This window comes from Tenrec ecaudatus, chromosome 2, assembly GCF_050624435.1.
Source record: "Tenrec ecaudatus isolate mTenEca1 chromosome 2, mTenEca1.hap1, whole genome shotgun sequence".
In the NCBI taxonomy this organism is placed as follows: Eukaryota; Metazoa; Chordata; class Mammalia; order Afrosoricida; family Tenrecidae; genus Tenrec; species Tenrec ecaudatus.
The window spans coordinates 202,140,282-202,164,713 of NC_134531.1; the positions used below are offsets into that span (position 1 = coordinate 202,140,282).

Here is a 24,432-nt window from a genome sequence, read left to right on the forward strand (position 1 = left end):
AAACTGCTGACCTGTGCTTAGTGGCCCAGGATAAATCCAACTAGGCCAGCAGACCTCCTTGAACAACCTATTGTTCTCATGTGCCATCCATTCCTTTCCAACCCTTAGTGCCCTTCCGCACACCAGAAGGAAACACTTCCTGGTCCTGCACCACCATCACAATTGACCTGATCCTTGCAACCACTGTCACTACATGTCTTCAGGTCTTTCCTTATTTTTTAGTATTCCTCTACTTTACCAAGCACATACCTCATCAGGAACTGCTCTCTTTTGACAGCATGTCCAATGTATGTTAGAGGAAGTCTTGCCATTCATGCTCTAGAGTAAGGTGACCAGATTTTAACATTGGTAAAGCGGTACACCATTGACAGGAGGGGGTGTTCTTGATTGAAAATTTGGCCTATATGGAGCAACAAAAATTTTCATAGAACGCAAAAATAGTATTGTAATATATATTTTTAAATTTCAACATAAGTACAATTTACAAATATAATACATTAAAAATTATGTATAGTATTATTTTATTATTTGGCATATTTCTCATTTGATTGAATTTTATTAGTAGATTGCTGTCGTTGTTTAAAACATCATGAAAATTTTCACCAGAATTTGTTAAATTATATTTCACATATAAAATGGCTTTCAAAGTCTCAACACTTAATTATGATTTTTCTGATGTCCACACTTTATTTACTGTAGAAAAAAATGTGTTCAGTCGCAGCATTAGTTCCTGGTAAGAAGAGCATGTATTCCACAATTTTTAGTGTATTATTGTATATAACATGGTTTGTTTCAAAATGGTGAAATATTTCTAACCATTTGTTCTCTATTGTGATTTTTGCTGATGCCCAAGATTTAAACTTTTCCTTATCAATATATGTTTTTAATTATGATACCTCATTACAAAGCTCATTTTTGGAAATATTGCATATGAGGAATGTTGAGAAATATGATCGAATGATTTTTGGACATCTTTCCAATTAAGTTCTTGTTTTAATGTAACCCAATGACAATGTTCAATATCATTGTAATGTATCGTCCACTCTTCTAAGTAATCTATGCAGTTACTACAGAACTTTTTAACGTGATTCATGATATCTGCACAATTTATTGCACCTTGTTCTTCTAGCTGACTTCTTGTATGTAACAGAAGAAAATTATTTTCTAACTGCTATAGACACTGAAATTTTAAATTATTAAGTTCATTTGCTACTTCGATTACCAAAATTTTGTCACCTTCAATAAGTTTTATAGCATTTTGAAAAAAGAGCTGCTTGATTGTGTACAAATCCTAGCCAAATTTTTGAAGATTCTTTTTCAAAAATCTCTTCTAAAATTCTAGGGCATTTTTCCTGTGATAGAAAGTCGGATTTCAAAGGATCGTATATTTTCGAAATTCTTTTGACAGCTGGCAAAAAAGCTAACCAGCGCATTTTACTGTATCCAAGTATTTTCTGATATTTGACTTCCGCAGTTTCACAAAATTCATTAAGCATTTCAACGTGCACAGTGTATATATAGAAATAAGAATATATTTTAATAATATTTTCCACATCTATGGGCAACAAACCAGCAGTTGTTTGAATGGCGTTATGTATTATGTGTGCTGCATAACTAACATCAGTAATGTTTTAATTAAGGTTTTGTTTAATTTATAAAAAATATTGTTTGTATCTCTTCTCGCTTTTCCTCCAAAATTTATATTTGTGTTGTCTGCACAATATACAATCATTTTATTTTTTTAATTGTTTTTTCCCCAAAACATTAATAGTGGAACTGAAAATTATTTCAGAAGTTTCGCCGGGCACAGAAACGAAATCTAAAATTCTAATTTCCATTCCAGTTTCCGAATAAAAGAATCTAATAATTGTTGGAAAATGCTTTATATCTTTATGATTAGATGCATCAGAATATGCAGATATAAAATTAATTTTTTCTAGATTTTTGTTTAATTCTGAAAATGCATATGGGGAAGCACATTACACACAATTGCCCCAGAATTTGTTCTGGCACAGGCAAATTTTTTTGTTGATTAACTTTTTTTTTTTCATCTCAAAAACCGTTTATTAGCAGGGTTAAAAACATTTTCTTGAATAATGACAGAGTAAGTGCTTCTAAACATGGAAGAATATCAGTGGCAATACCTCACAACCAGCATTTGGAATTGAATAGACAGTTTTATTGCCTGTCTTAATTTCGTTGAAAACAATCCGTTTATTGGTTCCATGGGAAGTCATCACTATTGCTTTGCCTGGGGATGAGTCCCTACTGCAATTGAAGTACAAAAAACTGTCTTCCATCATAATTGAAGTGTGACCTTTATTACTGAGTAAAGAGCTGATAAAAATCCTCAAAGAGTTGGGTCTTTTGTTTTTTTAAAAAAAAACATTCCATTTACACACTACAAAGAAATAGTATTTTGGCTTTTAAAATTCCTACATGATACTTGAATGGCAGTCCCCAAACCCTCCCCAGCACATAATGCGAACACAGACCCTCTCCAGGAGGGCGCGTGCCTGGGACGGGCTCTGAAGCCTGGGTGCGCCGTGGGTTCAGACTGGCTTGAGGACAAAGACGGCGTCGTTCAGAACATAGTAGTCATTGTACATGTCGCCTTCGCACAGGTATGGCAGACTGGTGAAAGCTTCGATAACAAAGCCAGCTTTCCTGAAAACTTCCGGCAGACTATTCACTCGTTCTTCCCAATTCTGTCCCTTGATTTCCAAAATCTCTGAGGGTTTCTCCCACTTGCCACCGTTTTCCACATAGGGATGAAAGGGCAAGACCAGGGTAAGGATGACCCTGCCTTGAGTTGGCTCCAAGACACTCCTAATATCTTTTAACAAAGTCAAGGGCTGGTCACAGCGGTCCAGCAAATTCAAGCAGCTGATGACATCGTACTGGAAGCCTGTATTCTGCCATTCATTTATGCCAAGGACTCTGTATTTCTTTTTCTGAAGCTGCCATATCATAGTTTCATATAGCTCAGTGGCATAAATTTCTTCAAAATGAGGGCTCATGATTTTGGTGACTTCTCCATCACCAGCACCTAAATCAAGAAGTCTGTGGGTTTCCCAGTCTGGATTAATTTTAAGCAGTCTCTGAAATTGATTTGGTGAAAACACAAACATTGATCCTCTTCCTAGCAACCCATTGATAGATGTTCTAGACATAAACAGGCTAAAAACAGATGACACAAAAGAATGATATAATTGGATAAATAGCCAGCCCGATTTCTCAATACTGTTGTTTAAGAAGATCTGTGTCCCATGGTCAAGGTAGCTCTGGACAAAGACTGCCTGGAGCGAGTCACACAGTTTCTCTCTGTTGCACACATGCCACTGGTGGTTCTCCTTCCGCCGCCCGCGGCCGCCGCCAGCCCTCCCGGGCCGCTCCTCATGTTCACGTACAGGGAGCGCGCGAGTGGACTCCGCAGCGTCCACATCCTCCGCGCCAGCCACACGGAAGCCAGGCTCAGGCACAGCCAGCCCGCCAGCAGTCTCATCGGGGGCCACGGCCGCTCCCGCCGATCACCGCCGGCGCTGAGGCGAGGAGGAGGAGGCGCCGCCGCCTCTGGCCACCACCGCCGCTGCCGCCCGGGCTCTGGCCATCGCGCTCAACTTGCCCATCCAGCCCCTCCAGGGCCGAGGCAGGGGGGCCAGTTGATTAACTTTTTGACAACTTGTGATGTGCAGTCCATAGATCTGAAGGAATGATTGTGATTAAGAGCATGAAAAGACATAAGTCCTTCTGCTTTTGCTAATTTCTTTTCTTCGTCTGCATAAGTTGTTTTCCAAAAAAAAAAAAAATCCTATATTTTGGAGGAAGATTCAGCAGTATTTAAATATCTTTTATGTTTCTGTGTCTCCAAGTGCTTTGAAGTATCATTCTTCCCACCATACGAAATAGAAAATTCACCATTATATTTCTCACATTTTACCATCTAATCGCTTTTGTTTTTTTTTTTAATAAAAGGAAATTCACTTCTTAGATCATCATTGAATTTGCATCCTCTTTTCTTACTCATTATGTTAAAAATCTAAAAAAAGTATTTGAAAATTATATTATAAATTATTATATACAGATTGCTTAGAAACACAGCAAGTAGGTACATAATTACATGAATATATTTTATTGTTAGTTTATAAATTAAATTAACTTGATTGTTATAAAGTAACTACATATTTTAAATTATTTTAATTTTAATCCTATATTTCTTTTTTAATAATAACAATACTAACTTGTATTATTTTTTCTCTGAATTTTCCGTGATATAAGTCATGTCACTTTCAAGGCTGGCGCTAGAATTTTTGCCACCACTATAAAATATAAATAATATGAATACTGTCTGCTAAATTCAAGAAAATTTATGTATTTATGAAATAAATAAATTACTTATCTAAATTATCTGAATAGCTGATTAGTTGACATCACTTGTTTAACTAGCACTAGCACGCAGTACGATGGGTATCGTCTGAGAGACAGTTACAAAATGTTTTCATCATTGCCAATGACAAAAAAATGCTATTGTTCATTAAATCCAAATAGTGGTGGTCAAATTCTAACAACTGATCAGCAATGTGAACTCTGATAAGCAGTTCTCGATTATCAGTTCTCAACAATTATTTGTTATTATTAAAGTTTAACATTATAAAATTAGCAACAATAATATAAAACTCATATCCTGGTGAAATAGCCACATGGCAGCCAAAAACCGTATATTCCCTTCCTGTGCCCCCACTGTTCTCTTCTTGCCGTGCATTCCTTCCCAAAATCAGGACTTTTTAAAATGCCATGGGATGCAGGACAAATTGTGAAAAATCAGGATTGTCCCACCAAAAGCGGGACATCTAGTCACCTTACTCTAGGGAGCACTTTGGCCATATTTCTTTTTAAATTTAATTTATATTTATTTATTTTTACATTTATATCATTTTATTGGGGGCTCTAAAACCTCTTGTTACAATCTATACATATTAGGACATACATTACCATTATTCATGATAGTGGGGGATAAGGAAGCCTCAAGGAACCATCAGTGTTCTACTGATCCCTGAGTAACACATCCCTTCCCTATGACCCCTCTGTGAGGGTATGTTCCATGGTCCAGAGAAGGGCTTTGGGTCTCCACTCCAACAACCCTCATTCTCAACAATGCTTTTTTTGTTTGTTATGAATTTTCTGATGCCTCTAACCCAGTCCTGATGACACCTCAGGATCTCACTGGGTGGTGTGCTTCTTCCATGTGGGCTTGTTGCTTCGCTGTTGCAGGCCGGCCTGCTTAACTTCAAGCCTTTAAGACCCCAGATGCTATATCTTTTAATAGCCGGGCACAATCTGCTGTGTCACCACATCTGCTTACACACCCATTTTGCCTTCAGCGATCACGTCAGAGAGGGGGCATATGGGTGAGCATCACAAAGTGCCATTTTGTTAAAACAAAGTGATCTTGTATTGAGGGAGGTTAGATTGGAGGCCCAGTGCCCATCCGCAGTTTATAAATATATGTGCATAGACCAATGCCTCTATTTTTATGGATTAATGTACTTACATAAGTACACACCTCTGTTAAAACCTCTGTCTTTCAAATTTGCTTCCTACAGCTCTCCTGTGTTTTCTTTTGCCTCCCCCTGCCTCACTATTACGTTTCCCCTTCTTTCACCTCTTAGTACTTCCTCTCAGCTAGATTGATGTTGCTCTAATACCCCACAGGATCTCTTCAACCTGCTAGATGTTGATTTTAATTCCCTAGTTTATCCCCTGTCTATGCTATTGCTTGTTCCTCAAAACATTCCCCCTCCCCTCCTTCTCCCCCCAAGACTCTTCAGGATCATTGACCTCATTGCTTTCTCCCCAAGCTTGCTTCCCATATCTGTCTGATACAAGCAGGTAAACCAGCAATGTCCTAGTCCAAACAATAAGAAAACAAAAGTTTGATAAAATAAAAGGAGAGAAGGAGAAAAAGAAACACACACAGTTCAAAGTCTATCCGCTGGCTTTTATGCATCTCTCCCCCATGGTCCGGGGGGTGTTCCAGGGGATGCTCTTCCTAGCCCGAAGTCTATTATGGGGCCCCATAGGGACTTTGTGGATAGGCTTTGAATTAAGGTGATCAGATTTTAACATTAGTAAAGCAGGACACCACTGATAAAACTCACATCCTGGCGAAATAACCACATGGCAGCCAAAAATCTTATATCCTAGTGTCTTTGATCCAATTGCTGATATGTTGTGCTCTCTTCTTGGTTTGAAATGCTGGGGGAGGGGCTTCAGGCCATATTATCTCTCCAGTGTTTGTCCCCGTTATTGTCCTCTGTCTCAGGATGCTTCAGTTAGGGAACAGCATGTCTTGAGTTTGGTACTCCTATATTCCTCCCTGTTCCTTACCAGCTCGGTGGAGGGACATCATCCTCTGATCTTGGTGTGCCAGTATGGAGTCTAGGCCGACTGTCTCGTTCTTATTTTCCTTCTTGATTTGCTTCCATGTGGACCTGGTAAGTCAACTCCTTTCCCCCACCTAAAGGTTTAGCGTTGTTCTCTATGGCACATACTTCTAGGGTGGGGGTCAGCTTGGCTGTGTCTGGGCTGGCCCTGTAGCCCAATCTTTCCTTGAAATCCTCTATGTGGTTAGGTTGCCCTACTGGTTTGGTGCACGATAGTGAGGTTCATATGCACACTGCCAATTCTGTGGAGACACAACCAATACTCTCCCCCTGGGACAGTTAGTGCCCTGTTACCCCCATGCTATCATCTCAGTCTTCCCCGCTCCCTACTGCGCCGCCTTTTCTCCTCCTTCTTCGACCCTGTCCCTTTCTTTATATTGGATTCACATGTACCTCCTTGGGTTTTGTCTGACCTCCACCCAAATACATGTGCCTCTACCCATATATTGTGAGATGTCTTTTCTTCTATACCTACTGTGCTGATTATGCTTACCTCAGAATCATGTTATACTTGCCTTTTTGTGATTGGCTGACATCACATAGCATAATTTCCTCCAAATCTTCCTGTGAAATGACATGTTTCATGTGATTGTCTGTGCTTTTTGGTACAGCATAGTACTCCATTGTGAGTGTGTGTGCCAGAGTATACGAATCCACTCGTCTCTCGATGTAAATTCAGATTGTTTCCAACTCATTGGGATTGTTAATTCCACCCCAGTAAACATTGAGGTGCAGATGATCGGTTGTGTTTTATTTCTTACCTCTTTGGTATATGCGCAGTACATAGATAGTTGGGCCACAGGTAGCTCAATTGTCATTTAATTCAATATCTCTGGGTTGCCTTCCACACTGGCTGTACAAATCTACACCAGCAGTGGAGGAGATTTCCTTTTTCACCACATTCCCTCCACCATTTTTTGCTCTCTGACTTTCTGATTTGGGCTAACCTCAAGGGTCTTACATGGTCTCTATTGGTTGTTTAATTAGCATGTCTCTTATGGCTAATGATCGGGGACCACTTTCTCCTGTGTTTATTAGCCATACAGGTCTCCTCCCTGTTGAAGCTTCTTTTCATGTCTTTTGCCCACTTCCTCAGGGGGCTAATTGTTTTCCTCTATTTGCGGGCCAGGAGGATATGCACATTTAGTTCTAAGCCCTTTGTCTGATGTGATATAGCCAAAAATCCTCTCTCAGTCTGTGGGTGGCCTTTTTACCCTCTTGGTGAAGTCTTTCAACTCACACAGGTGTTTTATTCCTATTAAATCCCATATGTTGTTTTCCAGTCCACCTGTGTGTATACCCTTCCCTATTGTGGTGAGCCTATGTATTCCTAGGGCCAATGATTTTAGGTTAGTCCCGATTGCTTCATTTATGGTCCTGATGCTTTGGGGTTTTACTTCTAGGTCCCTGATCCACCTTGAGTTAGTTCTCATTCACTGGGCGAGGTGAACATCATGTTTTATTTTTCTACATGTGGATATCTACTGTTTTCAGGACCACTTGTTAAAGAGGACATCCAACTCTGACTTGAGGCTTTTGGGGCTCTCATCAACATCAGGCTTCCTTATGCTGACAGTTTTACTTCTGAGCTTTCTGTTCTTTTGCACTAGTCTTCATATCTCATTATGCCACTAACCCACTGCTTTGACCACTGCAGCTGTGTAGTAGGTGTTAACATTAGGTAAAGTGAGTCCTCCGATTGTCCTTCTTGAGGAGTTACCTGCTAAATCTTGGCTTCTTCCCTCTCCACATGAAACTGGTGGTGCATTTTCCAATTCTTTGAAGAAGATTGTTGGTATTTGAATAGGAATAGCATTAAACTTATAAAGTGATTTGGGTAAGATTGATATCTTCACTGTGTCCAGTCTTCCAGTCCAGTAGCATAGGATATTTTTCCATTTATGGAGGTCCCTTTCGGTTTCCTGTAATAGGGTCTTATAGTTTTCCTTGTGTAGGTCTTTAGTTTTTCTTGTTAACTGTATTCCTAGGTATTTCAACGTGTTCTTGGCTATTGTGATGGGTACTACCTTCTTGATCTCCTCTTCCATGGTCTTGTCTGATTATAAAGCAAACCCATGGACTTTTTTTTATCTTATATTCTGCCACTCTTTCATATTCCTCTCTCTCTGTAAGTGTACCCATTGCGGAGCTTTGGGGATCTTAAATGTACAAAATCATGTTGTCTGGAAATAGTGATAGCTTTACCTCCTCCTCTCCCAGTTGTACAAGTTTTATGTCCTTCCGATGTCCTATATTGTTAGCTAGGATCTCCAGTAGAATATTGAATAGAAGTGGGGACAAGGGGTATCCTTGTCTGCTTCCCTTTTTCAGTGGTATTGTTTTTTTTCTTTTCTCAATTATAATTTTGGCAGTTGGCTTTTCATAGATAACTTACCTCAACTTGAGGAATTTTCCTTCCATTCCTATCTTTATGACTGTCTTAATAAGAAAGGGTGCTAGATGTCAAATAATTTTCTACATCTGTTGATATTATCGTGTGGATCTTATTTTCCATAGCAGTGGGGTATATAATATTGATGTTTCTTAGATGTTAAACCATCGCTACAACACTGAGAGAATCCTACCTGATCAAGGTGGATCGTATGTTTTATATACTTTTTCATTCTTTTGGCTAATATTTTGTTAAGGATTTTTGGTTCTCTATACCTGTGGGGTCTTTGTCCTGCTCAGGTATGAAAGTTATACTTGCTTGGTACAATGATTTTGGGACTTTGCCATCCTTTTCTTTGCTCTGGAATAATTTGTGGAGGCTTGGTGTCAGCTTTTTCCTGAATGTTTGTAGAATTCCCCTGTGAAGCCATCTGGTCAGGGGCCTTTTCACTTGGTAGCTTCTTGATAGCCATATCTATTTCTTCTTTCACTATGAATTTGTTGAGGTTCTTGAGCTCTATCTGGGACCGTTATCCCACTTATTTATCCAAATCTTCCACATTTTTGAATTCATTAAGTTCCAGTCCTTCCTAGTACTTTGCGATTATGCTGTTAATCTCATTGAGGTCTTTTGAGATTTCACCTTTTTCTTCCCTCATCCTGGCTATTGATATTTGCTTATTCCTTTCCTTGGTCAGGGTCACCAGCCCTCCGTCAATGTTGTTGATGCTTTCATAAAACCAGCTTTTTAGTGCATTAATCTTTCGCATCATTCTTTTCTCTTCCCACTGGTTTCACTCTGCCCTGATTTTTATTATTTATTTTGCTATTAGAGGGGCCACTCTGTTGACTCTGTTCTCATTGTTGGAGGTTTTGTGATAACTTAGCAGTCATAAGCCTCTCTTCTTTTTTCATGGTTGCATTTATTGAAATCAAGCTTGCTCTAATAACTGTGTTCACAGTATCTCATTAATTTTGATATGTTGTATTCTCATTCTCATTAGTTTCTAGAAGCTTCCTAACCTCATCTCTAATCTGGACCCATACCTATTCATGTCACAGAATATTATTATTCATCCTCCAATTGTTTTCTCTTGCTTTTCTGATCATCCTTTTATTATTATCCGGCTTTATAATGTGGTGATACGAGAAAGATGTCTGAATAATCTCAATGTGTTTGACTTTACTCAGGCTTGACTTTCTTGCCAGCATGCAGTCTATTCTCTAAAATGGGTCAGGTGTCTCAGAAAAGACTTGATTTTTTTTTTTTGCATTTGGATGGGAAGCTCTATAAATGTCTGTCAGGTCCAGTGACTTAATTGTATTGTTTAGCTTTATAGCCTCATGGCTGAGTTTATTTCCCAGTGACCTTTCTCTTATAGCAGTGGATTAATATCACCTATTATGATTGTTAGAGCTATCATTTCTCTTTTCATCATTTGAATAATTTGCTTGACAAGTCTCACCGTCCATTGTTAGGATTTTAAATATTCAGTATGCTTACTCGTTCCTGGTTTACTGATCCTTTGAGTGATACAAAGTGCCCTTCATTGTCTCTTTTTATGGTTTGAACCTTGAGGTCAATTTTATCACAGATTAGGAATGCCATCCTGCTTTTTTTTACTTGCTGTTTTCTTGGTGTATACATTCTGCCAACCTTTTATTCTTGGTTACTTTTGCCCAGGCACTTAAGATGTGTCTCTTACAAGCTACAGATTGTTGGGTTATGTTTGCTGAGCCAGAATTTTTGCCTTTTTATTTTAATGTATGAATTGAATCCTTGGAATTAAGAACCATCATGATCTGTGCATGAATTGCTGTCACCTAGTGCCTTGTGTATTGGGTGTTTCTTCTTTATCCCTTCCCATCAGTGTGCTGTGTTTGACTGTGGAGATGCAGTTTGTCTTCTATGCCTTTTGCGGCTCTGTTCTGTTGGTAATTGTTTTCTGCATGTTGGTTTCTGGATGGAGCTGGGCTATATGGTGGTTTCCCGCTTGTGCTTGCTGGATGTTGGTCCTATGACCATATGAATTGGCCTGTATTTTCCACAGGTTTGGGTTTCCTGCAGCATATTCTTTGATTTTTTTTCATGCCCTGAAAGTCCCTTTTCTCCCCATATATCTTAATGGATAATTTGGTAGAATAGAGAAATCTTGGGCAGGCTTATTTTTCTTACAGCTTTTGGAGGATGTTGCTCCACTCTTGTCTCCTCTTCCTCTTCTCTGGTGATAGGTCTGAGCATACTCTTACCTAGAACTCTTGTCTGTGACCATCTTCCTTTATTTTGTTGCTCTTAAAATGTTCTCAAAGTTGGATATTTTAACTATTATATCCCTTGGTGAGGTTTTTTTTTTTGAGCTTTAGTCTAGTTGGTGTCCTCCATGCTTCCTGTATGCATGCTTGATTCTCATTCATTAAGAAGGGAATGTTTGCCTTCTGTAGTTCCTTTGCTATTTTAGCAGTTGACTTGTTCATTGTGTCCTGTGACCAAATATTTGAATATATTTCCTCTTCATAGCATCTGCTATTGAGCTCAGGTTATCTTCTACCTCTTTTATTATCCTATTTGACTCTTCTTGTCTTTTTCTGAGGTCTGCCTGAGTGTCTTCAAGATCACTGATATAGTTCTCTGCCTCCTGTAGTATTATTGTAATTCTATTTATCTTGTGTGTAACTTCTGCTGCCTCATCTGTTAGCACCTATATTTCCATTTGGTGCATGGACATCATTCCGTCAATTGTGGGCTTCATCTCCTCTATCATTGTATCCTTATTCTACATTGCTTCCCTCAACTCTTTTATTACTCCAAGCAGGCCTCCTAAGATTTCTTTTTGTGGTAAAACTATGTCTGATTGAACTCTGAGTGTCATAAACTCTGCTGTTGTAGTTTGCCCCTCTTTATTTTTTGCGAGTGATGTGTTTTGCTGCTGCTTTCTTGACCCCGTTGCAGATGTAGATGCCATGTTTCTGGGAAACCAGGGCCTCTCAACCCTTGCTCTGTGTTACTGATAAGTGTGCTTTAAGGGGCTGCCTGTAGTCTATTGAAATTTGGTCAAACTGCCATGTAGGCAGGTTTCACTGCAATTCAGTGTCCAACAGTGGTGACGAGTTTCATTTAATAGAGTGGGGCTGGAGCCTGTATATGCTCCTGGGCTGTTTTCACCTGGGCTGTCGCGCCATGATTAACAGCCATTTTTCTTAGTTAATTAAAACTTTTTTCTGGATGAAACCAAGTTTTATTTTGTAATTAAATTCAGCAGATCCTTTAGTTATAGATGGATATAAAAATTAATTTCTAAATTACTCTCTTTGATTTTATAGAATGTATACCCAATCGTTAAAATGTTGGCCTCATTATATTTCATAATCATTGCCGTGATGCTGATCAAAAAAATCCACATTGGAAGATGAATTAAAATTAAATAGCCCAAGAGTGTTTCATTGAATATTATGCACAGTAAAGACAGTTACTACATATCCATACTTTCTGTCTTTTGTCTTGCTGCCTTTGTTTTTTGTTGTTGTTTGTTTGTTTTTTGAAATCATTGGGGGGGCTCATACAATCCTTAACACAATCCATACAGACATCCATGTGTCATGCACGTTGGTACATTTATTGCCATCATAGTTCTCAAAACATTTGCTTTCTACTTGAACCTTTTAATATCAGTTCCTCATTTCCCCCTCCCTCCCCTATCCCCTATCCTTCACGAACACTTGATAATATATAAATTATTATTATTTTGTCATATATTATGCTCTCCGACGTCTCCCTTCACCACTTTTTGTTTTCAGTCCCCTAGAAAAAAGGTTATATGTAGATCCTTATAATCGGTTCTCCCTTCTTACCCCACCTTCCCTCTACACTCCCAATATTGTCAAAAAGTTGCCTAATAATAGGCAAAGGTTGGGGAGGTCTCGCTGCAATGAGAGGGGCAGCAAATTGAGGGAAAAACAATCCCACTGCCCTGGTTCCGCTACCCAGAGAGAGTCTCCACAGGGCAGGGACGCCTGGCATGTTGGGGCAGCTAAGGCATCTGCTGCCGGGGAGTGCCACAGTGTTATAGTATAGACCACTACTGCAGTGGTTGTTAAGAGTGGAGGAGCCCTATGGGCAACAAAAAGGCTGAATGAATAGGCCAATTGTGGCTATTGACCACATTGGGTTCTGAGGTAGTGTAGTCAGTGTGAACTGGATAAGCCCTAGGACCCAGGTCTCTTATTCTCTGAGCTTTGGAGCCAGGCTATGTGTGGGTAAAGTATGCTCTTTGGACCTAGGATTCAGTCCCCTAGCTCACCATGGGCGTGGGAAGCTAGGGAAGTGCTAAGCTGGTAGTGGCAGGAGAGGTGCCAGCAGGACAGGAAGGGCTTGGAACAGGTGGGGGGGCGTGCGGTGGTGCGTTTGGGGGTACAGATGGAAGGGTCTCAGGCAACGATGTGGGCAGATGAGAACCCCCAGTTTCAGGTCACCTAACCTGCTGTAGGTAGGCTGAAGGTCGGTTCCTAGGGTCCCGGTTGATAGAATGAGACACCAAGATTCCCACCAAGTAGAGAGCAGGGACCCACAGGAGAAGGGAGCAGCTCACCTAAGGGAGTGCTTCAATTGCGCAGCTGCTGCACGGGGGACCCAGCACAGCTGTGTGGATCTAGGGAGGGCAGCCAAGCATCTGCTGGAGTGGTAACCTGGCCTTGGGTTTGGATGGAGTAATAGGTGACCGTGGTGGCAGCAGCAGTGGCATGCAGGAGCAGCCCAGCCAGCTGAGCCAGGATGTCTCAAGGATTAGATCTCAGATCTCCTTGGGTTCCAGCTCAGGGTAGATGCGTGGGAGAGTTGCCTGGTGACCAGTGGAGGCGCCCAGGATTGTCAAAGGGGTCCTCTCGCCCAATAGAACACTCCCACTGGTGCTCCTGGACACCAGACCCTCCATACCCGACAGAACTCTCAGTATGTGCTACTTACATGGGCGCCATATTGACTCTCTGTATCGGCCGTATTTTTAGTAAAACAGATGTACACGTCCTATTGGTAGCCCAGGACACTTTAAGCGTGCTTTCTTTTGCCAGTACCTGACCCGTCCTGTGGGTCATCAACAGCGTGGGTACCTGAAAGAGGGACTGGGAATGAAGATGGGCAAGAGACGCGGAAAATGGAGACAAGGCAGGAGTCTGATCAAGTCTTGTTTATTGAGCTGAGAGCAGAGGCTTAAATAGCCAGCGAAGGGAGGGCAGCATTATGTCATATGGAAATAAAGTATAGCTGGTATAGCCAATAGTCACGCATCTGCCAAATTGCCGGCGATTGTGCACAAACAAGTCCACATGCTAATGAGGCATACTGGGCGCCTGGCGAAATTGCCGCCAGGTGTGTGTCGTCCAATGAGTATACACCTGCTAGCAATTGAGCACCAATCCTAGCAAAGGTCAATTAACTAATGACGGCAGGGAGACCACTAGGCACAATTTATATGACAGAAAACCGAGAGTAAATACATGAAAGTTATGTATGGCTTTTGATCCAGGGCTGAGGGACATGCAGTTCCCTACAAGCACTGGAATTGAAATACATCAAATCTCTTGTAGTCTTCCCTGTTCAATGTCCATCTTTGACATGCCTATTATGAAGCAATTGAAAATACCTTGCCTTGTGTCAGGAGCACTTTGGTTCTGAAAGTAACATCCTTCCCTTACAAAACCCTGAAGAGGTTCTAGGAAACAGATTTCCCAGAGCAACGAATAACTTGACTGCTGCTTCCAGGACACTGATTATGGATGGAAGGAATAAAACATCTTTGAAAATTTTAATCTTATGTCCATTCGCCATGATGCCATGTATTGATTCCATTGTGAGGATATGGACCTCCCTTATATAACTCCCTTATATTGAGTTGTAATCAAGACTGAAGGCTTTAATCCTTGGCCTTCAACAATAAGTGCTTCAAATATTCCTCACTTTCAACAAGTAAGTTTATGGCATCTGTATATTATAGGTGTTTACTAAATCTTCCTCCAATTCTAACGCTGCTTTATTCTTTATATAACATATCTTCCATGATGATTTACTCAGCATTTAGATTGAATAAGAATACAACTGGAAGCATACTTTTTCTGATCATCGAAACACCATGCAGCCTCTCCTTGTTCTGTTCACTCAACTATGTTTTGATAGTAGTATAAGTTCCACATGTGTACAATGAAGTGTTCTGTAATCAGAAAATACACATTAAATTATTAATTGCATATAGTTATTAATTAAAATTGCATTAAGTATTATTGCACAGTTAGCATAACAAATGCAGGTCACAAAAACTATATATAAGAAATTGTGGAAAATCTGGAATCATAACCAGTAAAAGACAAATTGACATCAAGCCAATGATGACCCATAGAAATCATGTGTTGGTTTCCAAGACCATTTAGAAGAGTAGAAAGACCAACCGTCATTCCAAGGAGCTGCCTGTCGTTTCGGGACCCACACTGCATAAACAGTACATGACCAGTGCTCCTCGTGGGAAAAAGAGGTTAAAGTTGATCAACAAAATAAATCAGTAAATTAGATTAACAAATCTTTCCAAGTTAACTAGAAACCATATAAAACATTCCTCCTTAAAACAAAAGGTATAAGCTGTGTTCATGGAGAGTCATTTTTTGGGAAAAGGAATATTCCGTAGATTTTTTTAAAGACTGTGTATGATGCTGTGCTGGAGCGCCCCATGGTGCACATAGTTTTTGCATTGCTTATTCACATTGGGTAATAGTTGAAGCTCCGTGGCTACAGATGTGTCAACATTAATTAATACTTCATTACACTTTTCAGCATAGAAACCTCTTATAAAATGTATTCATTTTGCCATGTTCACAGTTTGCTTTAGATTTTACATGTTTATTCATTGTGTTCTCTCACTTCTCCCTCCAATGTTAGCAGTGGTGTGTTTAACGTCTTAAGCCATCCCTCCTCTTGTTTGCACAGGTGTCTTAGGGATCCATGAGCATAGTGATTTTTTATCAGATTACTTCCCCAGGATTTAACATCCCTACTTGTTTCTGTTCAATTATATTCTATTTATCCCCATCAGCACTTTTTAATACTTGTTTTAAGGGAATGTAAAACTCATACCATACAATTCAATAGTTTGATCATACTGAGTTGTACAAGCATTTCCTTAATACATTTTAGAACATTTTCTTCTTGCATTGTTATTAGGACCACCTTTCTATCAACCTCCCTGGCACTATCCCCAAAACAGTAAATCCAGTTACTGTCCCTAGAGATATCTATCTTATATTTCACATATAGAAAAAGATACGAAACAAAAAACCTATTAACAATTATAAAATAAAATTCCGGAAAATATCTCCATTGAAAAGAAAGTCGAAAATATTCAAAGTTACAACTTTGAAATGGGTCTAAAGTGAGATCATAGATAAATTGTGATATTTGAACTTATATACATCTGCCATGAAGATCAAGAATTGCAGCCTTAAGTATAGATTACAATTCAATATACAGAAAACTAAAATCCCCCAAACAAGACAAACAGGTATCATTATGACAGAGATATATTTGAAGTAAATCAACAAGGATTTTGTCTTGCTTGCATCCACAATCAATATTCATGGGAGCAGCAGTCAACCGATTAAAAGATGCATTGTATTTGCCACATCTATTGCATACGATCTCTTGAGGGCTGAAGTGCACCTGGCCCAAATCATGGCATTTTCAAGTGCCCCATGCATATGTGAAAGTTGGACATTGAATTTAACAGATGCATTTGAATTGTAGTGCTGGAGAAGAATATTGAAAGTATCATGAACTGCTAAAAGAGCAAACAGAGCAGTCTTGAAAGGAGTATTATAATAGTGCTCCTTAAGGACAGAAGGATGGAAGGATGGTGACACATTGTCTTGCATACTTTGAACATATCAGCAGAGATGAATCCCTGGAGAATGCATTGTGTCTGCTGAAGTGGCGTGTCAGTGAAAAAAAGGTAGGCCCTCAAGGAGATGTATTGACTAAGTGACTGCACAATGGACTCATGTATAGGAACAATTGTGAGGATGACAGAGATCAAGGAAGCGTGTCATTCTGTTGTATACAGTGTGACTCTGGGTCTGAATCAATCAGATGATCCCTAAAAACAAAAATACTCGCTAAAGTCCACTTTTCAATGCACTCTTCATGATATCAAGACAATTCTGACCCTGGTCAGAGGGGATTCACTGTACCCTTAACCAATGCAATAGCCCTGCAAATGGATTTTGGGCTGCCACTGTCTCCTGTGGCCTTCTGCAAACCAGATGTTCTCTATTCCAGCTGATACCACTCCCTTCCTCAGATTTGGATTTTGTTATTTACCAACATTGGATCTCACAGGCTGATGTGCTTTTTCCATTTGGACTTATCATGTATACTCGTGTATAAGCTGAGTTTCTCAGCACAAAATATGGGTTCACGTTATACACAGGTCAGTGGTACCCCAGTGAGGTGTAACATCTTGCGGGAGAATGCCGTTCCTCTGCTGTTCATTCATTGCCCCAATGACACTGCAGGGCTTTGAATGTTTGTTTACTCACATCTAACCAATCAGAGCTATCCTATGACGTGGATAGCTCCAATTCGCATAAGCACCCCTAGTGATTCACTTATGCTAGCAGCTGAACTGGTAAGGATGTGTCTGTGGCTGTGCTCCATATCCCCCCTCTGGTCTGTGTTAATTCACATCCTGCATTTCCCACCCCAGGCTTATACTCGACTCAATCAGTTTTTCTGGTTTCCCAGGTAATAATTAGATACCTTGGCTTATACATGGGTCGGCTTATATTCGAATATATGCAGTAGTTGACACTTCACTTAGATCGCTGCTGGCTTGAAGACAAGCCTTTATGACCTCAGTGGCTAGCTAATCATTTTGATAATCCGACACTATCTAGTTTCTCCTCAAATCTTGTTTGGAATCCTTGTGACCATCTCAGGTTTGAGACAGTATACTATTGTTTTTTTACTACCCTCTCAGAAGCTTCAGTCAGGCAGGGAAAAGTATTACTTTTATATTAGGAGATTTATATAGTTCAATAATAAATGATACCTCTTTCATATTATTCCTGTTACCATTCACGTTTATTTACCAATAGTAATCACTTCGAAGTTGTTCCAGATACTTCTGGTGTATTTGACTGAAGTGAGGACATCAATCTTCTTTTCTTAAGTCATTCTTACACACACACTTCGATATATTCAGTAGTTTAATTTATAAAACTCAACATATTATACTATATTTTCTGAGTGCTTAATCCTGTCATCAAGACATAAGAATTTTAACTTAGAATTTATTTTAGGAAACTTTTACTTTTTCATATTTTACAACAATTCTGTTATAAAGTTATCTCTAAAAATTCAAATAAATGTCTTTAATTAATCTCAATGGATAGGTCAGAAAATATATGAGGTAAGAGCAATCGAAGGCCATTAATCTCTTCTGGAAACTGCAATTAATAGCATTCCCTGAGGATTCCCACCACAATCCCTAAGGATTTAAGGATATAACTTCACCAACATATTTCACAATAGAATTTCAATTACTGAAAATCAAATATATCACTTCTTAATGTTTAGAAAATCTATGACACCATGACAAAAAATAAACTCCTAGAGAGAATTTCCATTCAAGGGATTTAAAGAAAACATGGTGTTTGGGTTTATCTCAGTGAATTTTAAGAGGGATAACAATATGAACAAAGAAAAAATAAAACTCCAAGCTTTGTGATCAGGTATGGTTTTTTCATTTTTATTTTAGAGATTTGTATTTTGATTTTAATGAAATTACAAAGTTAATTGAACTGATATGAATACATTGTGTTTACATATGCACGATCATCTTTTTATTATTTACTAACATTTGCTACTTTCTAAATTTGTTTTCCAATAGAAAAAATTATTCTAAAAGAGTAGAGCAAATTTGTTCAGAGATTTAATGTTTTAGAAGAATAAACAGAGTATCCCTTTTGGTAGGTTGCATCATTTTATCATGTTATCATTTCATTCCAGGGAGAGAAGAGAGTGTTAGCAGACATGGGCAAGCTCACCATCATCACAGAATTCCTCCTCGTGGACATCACAAGCTCTCAGGAGCTCCAAGTCCTGCAAGATCTGCCTTTCCTACTGGTTTATCTGGGATCCATGGCTGGAAATCTTCTAACTCTTACTGTCATTATAACAGACAAGCACCTTCATTTCCCAATGTACTTCTTTATAGCCAACTTATCCTTGCTAGATTTTTGCTGTATTTCAGTAACTGTCCCCAAATCAGTTTTAAATTCTCTGATGGACAGTAAAGTGATTTCTCTCAGAGAAGATGTGGCTCAAGTTTACTGTTTATCTCATATGCAACCACCGAGTATTTTTCCTTGTGGTCATGTCCTATGATCACTATGTTGCCATTTGACACCCTCTGCATTATCACCCCATCATCACCCCACAGTTGTGTATACAGATCTCGGGTGGCACGTGGGCCAGTGGGCTAGTGTATTCAGCAATCCATACGGGCACCACGTTCCGCCGCCCCTTCACAAAATCCAATGTCATTCACCAGTTTTTCTGTGACTTTCCTCAAATACTGAGCCTTTCATCCCAGTCTGTGCAGTTTTCTGAAACAGTGGCTCTTTCAGTCAGTTCTCTCTTTGTCTTAATCTGTTTTGTTGTCTTATTTACCTCCTACGTTAACATATTTTCTACTGTGCTCCGGATGAAATCTATGGAAGCTCAAAACAAAGCCTTATGTACCTGCTCTCCACACCTAGCTACAGTTATTGTGTTTCGAATCTCTGGGATATTTGCTTATTTTTGCCCCGACTCAAATGTATCAGTTGTTCAAAATTTTCTCACATCTGTGTTCTACTCCATAGTGCCTGCCTTTTTTGAATCCAATTATCTTTAGCCAGAGGAACAAGGAAATCAAGAGTTCTTTTGGAAGAAGGATTTTTAGACATTCCAATTTCCTCTAAGGATTTTTGTTCCTGCTGTGTGTTTGCGTGCACCTTTGACACAGTGTTTAACTTTGACATTCTGATAATGCTAAAAATTTCAGACAGTTTTCTATTTGATAAACAAGGGCGATATATAGAAAGCAGTATTTAATCATTTGAAAAATGCTTTTCTTCAATGCAATGAATTATTATTACTAGTAGACTCTTTTGAGATAAAATATTATATGTTAAATATTAAATTTGTTGTGATATTTTACTAATCCCATAGTCTTGTCCATAAATAATAATACAGGTGGATTAAATCATATTCTCATATGTTCTCTAACTTTTACATAAAGCTTGGTTGAAAACTCAATTCTTGAACTATATTTTTCTTAATCTACAAATTGTACACACCAAAGCATTTTCTACGTTAACAATTTCTACAGATAACACACATTAGTATTTGTCAGTTTTTTTACTTTGTTTCTACATTGTGGAAATTTTGCTCAAGTTGTGTCACTCTCATTAATTTAGACTCACTCACCCACAACTTCATCTTTTGGTTCTACTTACTCGGTGGTGCCATCTGGTGAGAGTTGGACTGCTCACTACAGATTAGTTGGTTCAAGCACACCTGAATGATGAGACTAGCTGCTCACATAAAGATTTACAACCTCAAAATCCTTTATGGTAACTATGTGTTAGAATGTACTTATTGGTAGTGTTTTGGTTTGCATTTTGTTCTCATATGGATACTTTTTTAAAGTGAAATATTTAATGAAATTATTTTTAAACTGTATTTTTGCTTGTGAAGTGGGTTTGTTTGTTTATATACAAGTAATTTTTGTCAGTGTTGCACTTTTAATGGCACCATATATTTATTGTATATTTGAATTGTGATATTTTATTTCAATATGTCTTCACTGTATGTTTCTGTGTATTTCAATATGCCTGCATTTTATGCTCTGGTATGTTAAAACTTTTGGTACTACCGTGAGGAACACATCAAAAAGAAACTCTATGTATTTCAGAATTCTACCTGAAGATTTAAATTTCAACATTTCCAATCCAAATTTAGTACTGGAGATAATAAAAAATACTTGGAGTACACAAATGGAAGGCAGATTACTGTTTTGCATTCATGGGAAAAAAGAGATGTACCATAAATATAAGAACCTATTATTGGACAAATGCTTCTGACAAGTTGTATATTAAAAATAAATAATTATTTTGAGGGCTGAAGGATAATATTATTGCATATGATGTCTAGATTAGATTCTAATAATGTTTCAAACAGCTTGTAATTCTGTGAGTATAACTGTCTGGCATTTGGTATTAAGGAGAGCTGGAAGTAGAAAATACTAATTACTTTGTTATCCATGATTCCTATGCTGACTCTCCTATAATAATATCTTTAAGAGCCACTTTTAGAATGCTTGTTTATAATATCTTGAACCCAGCACTCAGTTAAATAGTCTTATCCTAAATTTGATGGAATTTATACGTAGTTTTAAAAGTTGTCATTATTATTTTCAGATATTTATAAACATGAACTAATAAAATCTTGAAAAAACAGTAACAGTCTGGACAGATAGGCGTTTATAATTCCAAACTGCACAAGTAGTTCTCCTATAAATATAACTTCCATGATGCTGAATCCATACTTAGTATGGATATACATGCATATTTCACCTGTATTTTAACTACTTGTAATAAATAAAAGTAGTTATAAACTTCCTTTTTGTTTTGTTGGATTCAAATTTATCAGTAAATCTTGGCTGCCTCTTATAGCAGCGCAATTTATACATTTATTATTTATTAATCCAGGAATGCACAAAGCATTCCAGTTCCTAGTTTACTAAATTTATACTATATTAAATTTTTACACATATGTGGATTCATATTAGAGCTGCAAAATTGTGTACACTTATATACTCTGCCAGAGAAAGCTACAACCCAAATATCTAACAATAGACATTCTTGTGTTTCAGAGCTTTGTCACGTTTGTCTTTGTTGCATTTTCCCAGTTACTAATGAATTAGATTGGAAGAAAAATGAGGTGTTCTCATTCTGTAAAGAACTGCACTCTTGAAAACCCACAGGGTCATTTCAACCCTGTCTTTTAGTGTTGCCATGAGTTGTAATTGATTTTACAGGCAGTTAGTTTGAGTTTTGAAGGTTGTGTTTTGAGTTAGAGAATCAGAAATTTCCCTAATTGAGAGACATGTGGAAATTCTTCTGTTTACAAAGTATTTTGTTTTTTCTCTATTGAGTTGCTGATTATATTTATTTGATTTGATATGTATCTATGTATATATATTTTTGTGTATTCTTTGTAAATTTGAAGGAAGATAAATAACACCCTTTGAGATGAAGTATTGCCATCTTTGCCACTAGGGAGAACTCAGTTATATTTCTTATGGAATAGATTTTGGTGCCCTTTTCATAGTCTGTGGTACTTTTAGTATTCTTTGCCAGTATCAAAATTCAAATGCATCAATTCTCCTTCAGTCTACCTTGTTCAAGGTCCAACTTTGATATGCTCATGAAGCAATTGGATATCCCTGGGCTTGTGTCAGGGGCACGGTACTTTAGTCCTGAATGTAACATGCTTGTCTTACAATACCATGAAGAGCTCTTAGGCAACAGATTTTCCCAGTGCTATGAATCTCTCGACTGATGCTTCCATGACTGTTGATTGTGGATGCCAGCAAGAAAAAAAATCTTTGAAAAGTTTCTGTCTTATCTTCATTCCCCATGATGTCATCTATTGACACTCTTGTGAGGATTTTGACCTTTACTTTGAGTTATATTCCATGCTGAAGGCTGTAATCCTTGATCTTCATCAGCAAGTGGTTCAGTTTCACTTTCAGAAAGCAAGTTATGACATCTGTATAATGTAAGTTGTTAATATGACTTCCTCCAAACCCGATGCCACATTTTTATTTATGTCATCCAGCTTCAGTGATGATACGCTCAGTGTGTTAGTTCAGGTAGACTGGAGAGACAAATTCATAGACATGCATATATGTATAAAACAGTTTTATGTAAAGGATAATTGTACATTAAAAAGCATCCCAAACCAGTCCAGTCCACACATATAAATCTGATATTAGCCTGTAAGATTGATACCAATCTACATAGTCCTGTTCAGACCCACAAAACACATGCGATGATGCTAATGCAGAATAAGCACAGGCAAGTGGGTAGAACATCTTCGGGTTCCAGTGGAATTATAAGCATCTCAGAGAAGGCGGGGGTCTACATGTGGCTTCTCCAGCTCCAGGGTTCTGGTTGCATCAAGGTACGTCCATGTGACTTCTCCCTATGGGATGTCTCAGAGGGAGTCAACCTTGTCAGTAGAGTGTCCAAGAGAGTGAAGTTATAAGACATACTTTCTCCTGCCTCCAAGGAGGAAATAGAAGAGTTTTCCCAGAAGCCTCAGGTGAAGATCACGTCCAGAGAGCCATCATTGGATTGCTACCTGATTGATGGACGAGACGCCACTCCTTCACTCTTAATCCTCTCAAGTCCCAAATTGACACTAGATGATGTAACTACCATACTCAGCATACAGATTGAAAAAGTATGGTAAAAGGATACAACGATGAAGTATACTTCCTGATTTTAAACAGTGCACTCTCTCTTTGTTCTGTTCACACAACTACTTCTGGATCAGTGGACAAGTGTCTACAATGAAGCATTCGGTAATCAGGAAATTGAGTTATGAGGGAAAGGCAGAGGTACTCAAGGGAGAGAAGACCTTCTGAGTGGCTCCACTGGTCCATTTTTATTACCACGTCAAAGGAGGATGCAATGGAGGAAGTTTACAAAAGTTCAAATGTGGGCCCTAAATTAGTGCACAACATCAGACTTAAACTGTTCTCATAGTTTATAACTAACAAACATTATCACATCCTGACCTCCTTGAGAGTCTTGTTTTTGCAACAAGTTATCTCCTTCTCACCCACTGTCTGTGCCAAGACCCTTATACATGCAGTCACCCACTTTAGGTTTAATAAAACTGACTATTCCAGAGGAAAACAGGAAAATATATCCCTACCCTAAATGCTATCCATATTTGTTAGAATACACACAGTCAAATGGCTTGGCATAGTCAATCAAATTCAAATAAACATATCCTGGTTCTATGATTTTAGCTGAGATCCATCTGATATCAGTAACACTGCCATTTTCCCACATCTTCCTCTAGGTCTGGCCTGGTTCTCTAGCAGCTGCCTCTCAATGTATTGCTGCAACTGATTTTGGATACTAAGCAGAATTTAACTTGCATGTAATATCGACAATATTGTCCTATATATTGAGCCTTCTATTGGGTTACCTTCTTTGGAATATGTACAAATATGGATCTCTTCCAGTAAGTTGGAAAAGCAGTTGTCTTCCAAATTTCCCAGTGCAGGTGAATGTGTCCTTCCATTGCATCATCAGTTATTGAAATATTTCAGTTGGTTTTTTCTATCAATTCCTGGAGGCTTGTTTTTAGCGAATACTTTCAGTTCTGCTTGAACTTTTTCCTTAATACCATATGCTGATCAAGGAATTGTGAAATGTTGACAAGTTATTTTTGGTACAGTGACTGTGTATTCTTTCCCTCTTCTTGTGATGCTTCATACAT

The 24,432-nt window shown here is 38.5% G+C and overlaps 1 pseudogene; it reads right to left on the reverse strand.

Moving 5' to 3' along the window:
- Window positions 1–2,418: 2,418 nt before the first annotated feature.
- On the reverse strand, window positions 2,419–3,505 carry LOC142441263 (protein-L-histidine N-pros-methyltransferase pseudogene; annotated as a pseudogene).
- Between the last annotated feature and the right edge of the window lie 20,927 nt (window positions 3,506–24,432).